The following is an 11,283-nucleotide window of genomic DNA, read 5'->3' on the forward strand; positions in this document are numbered from 1 at the left end:
CCTTAAGGCCAAGTTTAGCTTGAATTGTACCTCTCAGTATGCATGCCATGGCCACACTACATTCAGATGATCTGAACAAAATGGTCAGATGGTAGAAATGATAAGAAGTACAGCAAGAGTTCCTGTTATCTGGAACCATGGCAGTATAGTGGCACCTCAACCTCAAATGATATGGCCCGCTGTAGGAGCTAAACACAAGGATTTGTGGAAATTATTAATAGTTCTTAATAAGATCAAAATTTGGGAATGAATAAAAAAGCATCTAGAAGGACACTCCACAAACTTGTCTTTGGATATTGCAAAATTAAAGAACAAATATTTCAAGCATCCCAGGCACATCTGACCTTAATGCCAGGAACTGGAGTGCCTGAAGGAGCTGCAGACAAATTAGAAGCTACTAACCCATTAAAATGGACAAAAACACTTGGAAGCTCTGTGATTTCAATGATTGTGCTTTTAATCTGTGTTGTTTGTCTTTGTATAGTCTGCAGATGCTAATCCTGACTCCTGTGAGAAGTAGCTCACCGTGACAAAGCGGCCTTTGCTTTTACCGCTTTGCAAATCAAAGAAGGGGGACATGTTGGGAACAAACTCTCCAAAATCTGGCCATAAACTGGCCCCAAAACTGGCCATAAACAAAATCTCTGCAGCACTGTGACATGTTCATGATGGCCGTAACACCCACGCTTGGAGGTTGTGGGTTTACCGGAATGGGGACAACGAACTCCTGGCCTGCCCAGGGCAGAAAACCACCTAAAGGCATTCTTTTTTTTTTTTTTTTTTTTTTTTTTTTTTTTTTTTTTTTTGAGACGGAGTCTTGCTCTGTCACCCAGGCTGGAGTGCAGTGGCCGGATCTCAGGTCACTGCAAGCTCCACCTCCCGGGTTCACACCATTCTCCTGCCTCAGCCTCCCGAGTAGCTGGGACTACAGGCGCCCGCCACCTCGCCCGGCTAGTTTTTTGTATTTTTTAGTAGAGACGGGGTTTCACCATGTTAGCCAGGATGGTCTGGATCTCCTGGTCTCATGATCCACCCATCTTGGCCTCCCAAAGTGCTGGGATTACAGTTAAAGGCATTCTTAAGCCACAAACAGTAGCATGAGCGATCTGTGCCTTAAGGACATGCTCCTGCTGCAGTTAACTGGCCCAACCTATTCCTTTAATTCGACCTATCCCTTCATTTCCCATAAGGGATACTTTTAGTTAATTTAATACCTATAGAAACAATGCTAATGACTGGCTTGCTGTTAATAAAAACATGAGTAAATCTCTGTTTGGGGCTCTCAGCTCTGAAGGCTGTGAGACCCCTGATTTCCCACTTCACACCTCTGTATTGCTGTGTGTGTGTCTTTAATTCCTCTAGCGCTGCTGGGTTAGAGTCTGCCCAACCGATCTGGTCTCAGCAATGAACAGAATCTGAGGCACCAAAATGATAAATCAGGAAGGGGCATCTGTGGAGGGAATCATGTGGCAATCAACAATGTCCATATAGGGTGAAATTGCCTGACTGTTCAACAATTGTGGGCCGCTGCTATTTTCACCCTTTCAATGATTAAATGTTAAATCATCTGACAATACCAAATGTTAGAGAGTGAGTATATGAAACTTCAGAGTATCTTATATAATGTAAGTGGCAACACGTATTGGTACTATCACTTTGAAAAACAATCTGTTGTCTTATGAAGCTGCAAGTCACATATCTCAAAACCTACCAATTCAATTTCAGAGTACACTCCCAAGAAAAAGTCTTGCACATACATATACACTAGGAAATATGTAAAAGGATATTAATGTCTGTGCTGTTCACAGTAAGAAAAATCTGGTGGGGAGGGAGGATCCAAAGATTTTCATTGAGGTTTTAATTTCCATTTCCCTGATGATTAGTAATAAAGAACATTTTTTATATATGTTGGCTATCTGTATGTCTTCTTTTAAGAAATGTCTTTTCAATACAATAACTGAACTGATTGCAGAAAAGTTCACTAGGTGGCTTTGGAACAACCCAGTTCCCCTACTTTCTTGCTTGTAGTCCTCAAGAATATCTGTAGAATGTGCTGGGAGTGCAACATCCTAAAATAAGGAGAAAGCAGCTGGAACAGCCTGGGCTCTATTCCTGTCTCCACCAAGCACAAGATGTCCTTCAACCCTTTAGCTCAGCGTGTCAAGTGAACTTGGGGTAGAAAACCCAAGGTGAGCTGCTTATTGGGGTCCCTCAGCTGTGATGCAAGAAAAGCATGTGCAGTTAAGACTCCATCTACCCTAGGAAGAAGCTTTCTGAGTTACAAGGGACCAACACACAATGAACCCTAGTCTTGCTATCCCTTGCTGCCTGTCTGTAAGTACAAATTTGCTTCATATAACTTGCATATGAATATCTTATGTCTCAGTTGATTCAGAGAAGTTGGCAAGCAGTGCACAGTTAACCTACTTCACACTTACAATTTTCTGATCTTTCACAAATTACTGGGCATTGGTCTTACATCGCTGCTCTTTTTGAACCCCAGGATATGGTAGATACAACCATTCAGTTTATACATTTATTTATTTTTGGGATGAAGTCTTGCTCTGTCGCCCAGGCTGGAGTGCAGTGGCATGATATTGCCTCACTGCAACCTCTGCCTCCCGGGTTCAAGCAATTCTACTGCCTTATCCTCCCGAGTAGCTGAGACTACAGGCACGTGCCACCACACCTGGCTACTTTTTGTATTTTTAGTAGAGACGGGGTTTCAACATGTTAGTCAGGCTGATCTCAGTCTCCTGACCTGGCTCATGCCTGTAATCCCAACACTTTGGGAATTAATCTTTAGAACTGGGCCATTTTCTCTAACCACCACCAACCTCCCTCCCGAATAATCCTTTGAGTTTCCCTCCCATCACCCTTCATCGCAAACACCACACCCACACCCTGCCTTCAGCCAGTATCCATCCCACACACTCTAGCTCAAAGATACAGACATACGTCTTTCCCACAGCCCTGGGTCTCGGTCTCTCCTGTACTACTACCAGAACGCTTGGGGTCAGAAATCGGATAGCTACACTTCCCCGTCTCCCAAAAGAGCTTCCCTCCTTAAGCGTCCGGAGGTCTCTTGCATTTTCCACTGCTAATTTCATCTGTCTTCACTAGACTCACTTCCGACAACTTGCTCCAGGAGGGGACTACGTGGACACTGAAGGCGACTTGGGCGGTTCCTCTTCTGATGCCGTTAGCTCTCAGTTAGCTGACCACCCAGTTCTCCTGGATCTCTCCGGGCTGGACCGACTCCTAAGCAGGAGGAGCATAAAAGGCGGCGGGCCCCGCAAGCTTGATCTTCTGAATCCCCTTGTCGCTGTAAACTTCCGCTGAAAGAAGCGATGCACTGGCAAAGCCGTGTGAGGGGGGCTTTTGGCTCCAGAGAGACAGCGCGAGAGCTCCAGTGGGAACCACCCGGAGACCCAGAAGATGGAATTCGCGGGGCGGCGGGTTACCTTCCAACACCCGCAGGGCCACAGCTCAGAACCAGGATCAGCGGTACTAGAGTTTCCCCACGGGACAGGAGCGTTCTTTGAAGTGCCCGGGTGCGGCGTGCACAGCCTTCGGACCAAGAGTCCACGTCCACCACCCAGGAGTAACCTCAGGCGCAGGCAGGAGTGGCGGCCGCAGCCTCGTTGGAAGAGCCGGGTCACTGGCTCCGCGGCCGCCACAAGCGCCAGGATCTGCCCGCTTCGAAAACTGGCCGCGGGAGCAGAGAGGTCTGAAGATGGGGACCTCTCGGAGCGTCGTCGCCCTGCTACTGAGCCTTGGCGGCCACCGGGCTCGGTCTGGAGGCCTCTTTGTGCAGCATAGGCCGCCTGTCCGCCAAGAAGACCGTAGCCTGCCTGGGACGGCCGCCCTGGGCGCTCAGAAGCCAGGAGATGTCCAACGAGGCCCTTGAGTTCCTGATCCTCTGCCCAAGAACTGGGTTTCCGTAATGCCTCTGTTCTGTTCCCATGCCACTCAAGAGGCTGTGGCTGAGCAGCGCTTCGGATACATTGTCCTCTTTAGTCTGTTTTCGGGAAAAAATCCAACGCCAAGGCAAAAGTCTGCATCGCGTGTGTTTCTGGCCTAGCTTTTGGGGATGGATGGACCAATGCAAGGGCTGGTCTGACTAGGGGTCCCTGTGCTGTCCCAAACCACGCCAACGCGAACACTCTCAGGCTTTCTGGCCAGGGAGCAAGGAAGGAGCCAAGGAACAGACTTGCCCCTTCGTGCACCTTCCTACAAACACACTGCACAGCCTAGGCTTCCTGTTTACCTGGAGCACCAGGTCCATCCCAGAAAACTTACCATCCTTCTCCTCGTCCACCTTCTCTTCCTTCTCCCCCTCCTTCTCAGACTCTCCTCACACCCCCTGTGCATCTGAAGCCTGCACACAGAGAAAACAGCCCTTTGTCCCCACCTCCCCCTTCCCACTCCCAGCCATAGAGTGTACTTAGTGCCCCCCAGCCCTGTCAGGATGTGCTTTATTCCGACCCTTATTCCAACTGGGGAGACCTTACAGGTGCCTTTCCTCCCCTAGTTCAAAGGGACCTTGAGTCTACTGGAGTCAGGGAGCCCACACCCTGGATACCTCCATGGACTTCACAACATACACAGCCCCTGGTGGGGCAAAAGACCATTCATTGGGGCAAGAAACTTCTGTGGTGGCTTGTAGGCTCCTCTTTCTTTTCTGGGACCTCTTTACCCAGTTCTATGCTTTTCTCTTCTCTACTGGGAATGAGGAAAGAAAAAGACCCTCTCACGTGTTTTGTATTGTTTTATACTCAGTACCTGTTTTAAGAAAAAACAAGGAAGTAAAACCAAAGACATGCAGCCCAACGCCAGGCCCGAAACCAGGCCTGGGTCTGCCTGGCCTAAACCCAGTACTTAAAAATCAACTCATAACTTAGAAACCAATGTTATTCATAGATTCCAGACACTGTGTAGAAGAACAATGTGAAACTCCCCGCCCTGTTCTGTTTCTCTGTGACCATCGGTGCATGCAGCCCCTGTCATGTACCCCCTGCTTGGTCAAATCAATCACAACCCTTTCATGTGAAATCTTTAGTGTTGTGAGCTCTTAAAAGGGACAGAAATTGTGCACTTGAGGAGCTCGGATTTTAAGGCAGTAGCTTGCCGATGCTCCCAGCTGAATAAAGCCCTTCTTTCTACAACTTGGTGTCTGAGAGGTTTTGTCTGCGGCTTGTCCTGCTACAGGAAGATTTCAACCCTCCCCTCCCGCCCCCTGCCCACTCTCACAGTACACACACACATACACACACACAGGGACACATCCACCTGAGGCTGTCGCCATGTTGCCGTTGCCCTCCTCTGTCCTGCCTGGGGTCTTCTGTTGTCTCCATGTGTAGCTGAAGGTGGATGTTGTTGCTCATCCACCTTCACTGCCCTATGCTCACCACACTGAAGAGCCAAAGTAGTAAAATGGGATTGATTTTTGTCCTCTGGTGGACCAGTAGCTGTCCTGATTTCTGCCTCACACTCCAAGGGAAGTGCTTGAATGCTTTTTACAGCTTGGGTAACCTGTTGATCCATCAGCATGGCCTATCACAGATAGGACCCAGATTATCTACCTGTTTTCTGGAGACAGTCATATGCTACCCTGGAAGTCCCTCACTGCTCTTCCTGGTCTTCTTTTCTCAGTGAGGAGATAGAGGAAGAACATCCGTGTAGTTAAGAAATCAGTGACTGCCTGAGTTTCCTCACTTCCGCATCACTGCCCAAGCCATGTCAGTTAGGCATCTCATGAGTCATCCAATGTGTCCTAGACGAGACCATTGTAATAGCCCTTGAAGTTCCAGAAATGGTAATGGTCCTGCTGAAAGCCCCTGGCCCAGTATTCCCTGGCATAATTTGGAATCCAGTTTCCCATTAACTGTTGCCAACTTTGAAATGCAAAGGCATCAGCACAGGTGCTGTGCTTTCTAAAGTTCTAGCAGACACAGGGTCAAAATCTGTAAAATAGTAAAAGACATTTATTCGGAGCCAAATATGAGTGTCCAATGGCCCATAAAAGAGCCCTCAGGAGATCCTGAAAACGTCTGCTTTAGGTGGTCAGGGCACAACTTGGTTTATACATATTTTAGGAAGACGTGAGATCGATGCCTGAAAGATGTACATTGGTTCAGTCCAGAAACACAGGATAACTGGAAGCAAGATCTTCCAAGTCCAAGGCAGATTCAAAGATTTTCTTATTGGCAATCTAGTTAAACAATTTTCATCACTAGAAAGGAGTGTCTGGGTTACCATAAGGTGTTGTGGAGACCAAGGTTTTCCCATGCAGATGAGGCCCTCCAGGTAGCAGTCTTCAGAGAGCTAGATAGTAAACGTTTCTCACCAGACTGAAATAGTCAGTTCTATCATTAATTCCAAAAGAGAAGAGAATATTATGGGGCATGTCTGGATCTCCCTTTCCATCATGGCTTGAAACTCTTTTTTTTTTTTTTTTTTTTTTTTTGAGACGAACTCTTTTATTTTATTTTATTTTTTTCGGAGTCTTGCTCTGTTGCACAGGCTAGAGCGTGGTGGCACAGTCTCAGTTCACTGCAAGCTGCAAGCTCTGCCTCCTGGGTTCATGCCATTCTCCTGCCTCAGCCTCCTGAGTAGCTGGGACTACAGGCACCTGCCACCATGCCTGGCTAATATTTTTGCATTTTTAGTAGAGATGGGGTTTCACCGTGTTTGCCAGGATGGTCTCAATCTCCAGACCTCGTGATCCTCCTGCCTCGGCCTTCCAAAGTACTGGGATTACAGGCATAAGCCACCGTGCTGGGCCTGAGACCAACTCTTGCTCTGTCACCCAGGCTGGAGTGGATTGACACGATTTTGGCTCACTGCAACCTCTGCTCCTGGGTTCAAGCGATTCTCCTGCCTCAGCCTCCCTAGTAGCTGGGATTACAGGCGCTCACTACCACACCCAGCTAATTTTTGTATTTTTAATAGGGATGGGGTTTTACCATGTTGGTGAGGCTGGTCTTGAACTCCTCAGCTCAGGTGATCCACCCGCCTCAGACTCCCAAAGTGCTTGGATTACAGGCATGAGCCACCATGCAGTGGCGGGGGGCGGGACGGGAACTACTTTTTCAGGCTAACTTTGAAATCCCCTTGGCTGAGAGAAGGGGTCCATTCAGATGTAAGTGTGGGGTCTTCAAATTTTATTTTTGCTTTACAGTAACAATGAAGTAATAACCATATACAAGTTTAGCAAATGATTGAGCCCTCATCCATTGTGGTTATATTTATGTCCTGGTCTGAAAACCAATCCCAGTCCCCATTTTTAAATTGTTTTCGTAACTATTCCTGGATACAAGGACTCTACTGGCCGGGCCCAGTGGCTCACGCCTGTAATCCCAGCACTTTGGGAGGCTGAGGCAAGTAGATCACCTGAGGTCGGGAGCTCCAGACCAGCCTTACCAACGTGGAGAAACCCCGTTTCTACTAAAAATACAAAATTAGCTGGGCATGGTGGTGCATGCCTATAATCCCAGCTAGTCAGGAGGCTGAGGCAGGAGAATTGTGTGAACCCAGGAGGTGGAGGCTGCAGTGAGCTGATATCGTGCCACTGCACTCCAGCCTGACTGACAAAAGCGAAACTCAGTCTCAAACAAATGAAAGGAAAAAAAAAGGACTCTACCTGTCAGAGTTCAGATAGGAACAGAAATCAAAGCAACCAACACCATGAGAGCCAAACTAATGCGCTGCCACTTTACTGCCAGGCCATAACCAGAATAACTGTTCATCTTTTTACTGTCTCATGTCCCACCAAGTCAGCCTACCATTGTCAAAGACTAACTGCGACACTGTTGGCAAGGCAAATTTAGAAATGGATGTTTTAGGAGTCCAGGCCCACAACTCAACAGAGAAGACAGAAAGGCCTAAATGTGCCTGAGCACAAAGAATAAACATAGTAAAACAAAAACGAGGTGTGTTTTTAAAGCTACATTTAACAAATGTCTTCTTTCAACACAGAAACACTGTACTAACTACAAGATTAGACAACACATTTTATTAGATGACACGGTGCGATAGGCAATGAGGTCCTCTAATTGATCACAGTTTTAAAATTGAGACATGACCATTTTTGTTCCCATCCATGAAGCTCTGTGTCTGTAGGTACAATCTCAATTGGAGGAAAAATCTAACATCTACATTCGAGGTTCTTCATGAGTCTGAGGCCTTGGCCAATTGCACCTTCTATGGATATCCCCTCACTGCATTGGCTCCAAGCCTATACATCTTATTAGATTTAAACTTAGTCCTCTGTCCTCTGATTGGGGTCTTGGAACCATGAGGCTGGCTATTGGGATATCTTCATCAAAGATTTTTCAGATTTTTAAATACATTTTTTCAAAAATAGGGATCAAAGGATAGCAATTAGGTTCTAATGAGAGAATAGAGATCTGAAATATGAACCTGGGTTTCCAGTGTTGTTCCACTTATTTTTTAAAAATCAGACTATGCAGTCTCATTCCTACCTATTTCTCTGCATGGCCATTTTTACCAAGTACTTCCATAATATAATCCAACTTACAAATATTTATAATATGCAGCTGAATTCAATACTGTAAACTTAAGAATCATATCTCTTTAAGTAACCCCTTAACAGCTATCTGATTATGGTTCAAATCCAGGTATTCTAATTCATTCTGGAAGCAGATACCTCTCAGATGCACTCTAAGTATATTCAAGTCCTCCTTAGGCTCACTCTAAAGGTGACAAAGTTCTAGCTGCACTAGAAAGAAACATTTGAGTCATGCCAGATTGTCCAACTTACAAAGGTTAAAGTCAGACCTTCAAAACAACTGAGTTCACTGGGGTTCAGCATCTCGACATTTTTATGCCATATATTCACATATCCACTTCCCTATTTTGAAATACAAAGCAGCATCAAATTCACACAAATCTTTTCTTTCCCCCACTTCAAACAGAGTCTCACTCTGTGGCCCAGGCCTGAGTGCAGTGCCACAAACACGGCTCACTATAGTCTTGACCTCCTGGACTTAAACAGCCCTCTCACCTCAGCCTCCTCAGTAGCTGGCACCAAGGTGCATGCCACCACCTTGGGTTAATATTTGTTATGTTTCATAGAGACAGTCTCCCCATGTTCCCCAGGATGGTCTCAAACACCTGAGCTCAAGAAATTATCCACCTCAGCCTCACAACTTGCTGGGATTATAGGCTGGGCCACCATGCCCATCGAAATTCACACAAAACTATACCTCCAGCTCAGACTCTGATGCCACAGGCCTGTATTCCTTCTTATTTCCGAATGCCTCTTTTGGAAGCCCCCAGACAATTCTAAATCCAGTCTTACTCAACTTGAGGATTCCTTATCTTGGTTAATGACAACCAGAAAAAAATAGTTTAATACAATGCAGAAATTTTATGTTAGAATAAATTTTATCTTTCCTTGCTTCCTTTCTTTGTCTTCTTCCTTTTTTCCTCCCTTCTTTCTTAAGCATAACCCGAAGCCTAAATCTATCCAGGTGAGTGCATACTTCACGTCATATGACTTGTCACCTTCTACATCAGCATGCCCCCTCTTCCCAGGAGAATTGCATCTTCCCTTTCACTTTCCTCAGCAGAGGTTTCTAGGTAAGTCCATCCAGAAAGATTCTCCCGGTGTTCCCCAGATTTTAAGGAAAAGCATCTTCCTCTCACAAGGCTGCTTATTGGTCCAAATTAGCACATGACATTCATGAATTCTGTTACACTGTTAAATCAGAATTCTGCTTTCAGAATCCTAAGTTCATAATGTCCCAAATCACCACTGATTTCCTCCCACAGGAAAGACACACACACTAATCATTATTCAAGAGTTTATCAGGAGCTCTTGGAACCCGTCAGTGAATACAGCTCTAAATTACTAGAAGCAAATGGAACCAGGAAGAAGAAAGTCTGCAAAGTAATAGGAAAGAGAACGTGTGGAGGTGCATTGGAGTGGTAGTCACACAGCTCCTCAGTACCCTGCAGGGTCTAGTGTATCCTGGGTTTTAAAATCTATCAAACATTTGTGTACAATATTTTACAAAAAAAAAAAAAAACAGAAACAAACAAGAAAACTTTCAGCTACACAGTGAATATAAAGCAGGGGCTAGACAGGAAGGGGAAAGGAGGAATTTTCAATCCCAGAGACCAATAGCAAATGGTTCATTTTTTTGTAGGTGAACCTAGTGACCTAGTGGAGTCCCGCTTTGGCACCAAGCATAATTCTTCACTTTCTAATTCTAGGTGACTTACCCTGGGGCATTTTTGCCTTTTACTTTCTGTCTAGCCCCTCTGTGGTCTTTGCTTTTACCTACTCTACGAGACTTACTGGTTATAAGTGTTAAATTTTTCTCTGAGCCTAAAATCAAGAATCAATACCTGAAAAAGAAGCAGATTATTAAAACCAAGAGTTTCTCTGTATCTGGAAAGTATTAATATGGATTCCTGCCACCTAATTCATTAGTTGCACAGCTTCTGGCAACATAGCAACTGGCCAGAAGATTCACCTGTGCACATTGCCTGAGTATTGGAGGCTTTTCCCTACTTCAAGCCCTCCCACCTCCTACCTCCTTGTTTTTCTGTTTTGTGTCACTTGCATTACTTTAACAATGTTCTAACAAGATTTATCATTATAGTTATCTTGATTTGATGAGATTTTTCTTAATGAAATAGAACAAAAATATCAATCTTTCTTAATTCTTTATTATTTATTGTTTTGGATGACACACCAGGAAACAGGAAATAGAAAGGCTCTACATTCATTTGTCATATGTGCTCCACAATTCGTCCTCAAGTTTGAATCCTCGGCCTAACACACACACAAAACTGCCATTGCCAGCTTGCTCCAATTCTACCCAGTCTCTAGCCATTGTCATACTACAAAGTTCCTATGACCTCCTCCCAAGGAGCACAATTCTGTACTTTACCTCTTTCTGACCTCCCTGGAATCCACCCTACCTCCAACCACACTGAAATTAGAATCTGAATTCTGGAACTACTTTGATGTCAGTCTCTGTAGGGGAGCAGCTTACAACTTCCTATGGACTCCCATCAAAACAAATTACCCCTTCTGTCTGCGGGTTGCTAATCCCAGCTTTTTTGCTAAGATGGGAAGCTGGGTTAGAAATGGGAAGAGAGGAGTGGTGGCAGGTATTTTGCTTTGCAATGACTCCAGACTGCTCTTCTATTTGATAAAGTGGCTGTAACTTTTTGGGTAGGAGCAGTGTAGTTTTTCCTTTATTCTCCCATCCACAGGACCAGGAGGCAATTGAATGGGCCTCAAAT

This window comes from Macaca mulatta, chromosome 6 (genome assembly GCF_049350105.2).
Source record: "Macaca mulatta isolate MMU2019108-1 chromosome 6, T2T-MMU8v2.0, whole genome shotgun sequence".
Taxonomy (NCBI): Eukaryota; Metazoa; Chordata; class Mammalia; order Primates; family Cercopithecidae; genus Macaca; species Macaca mulatta.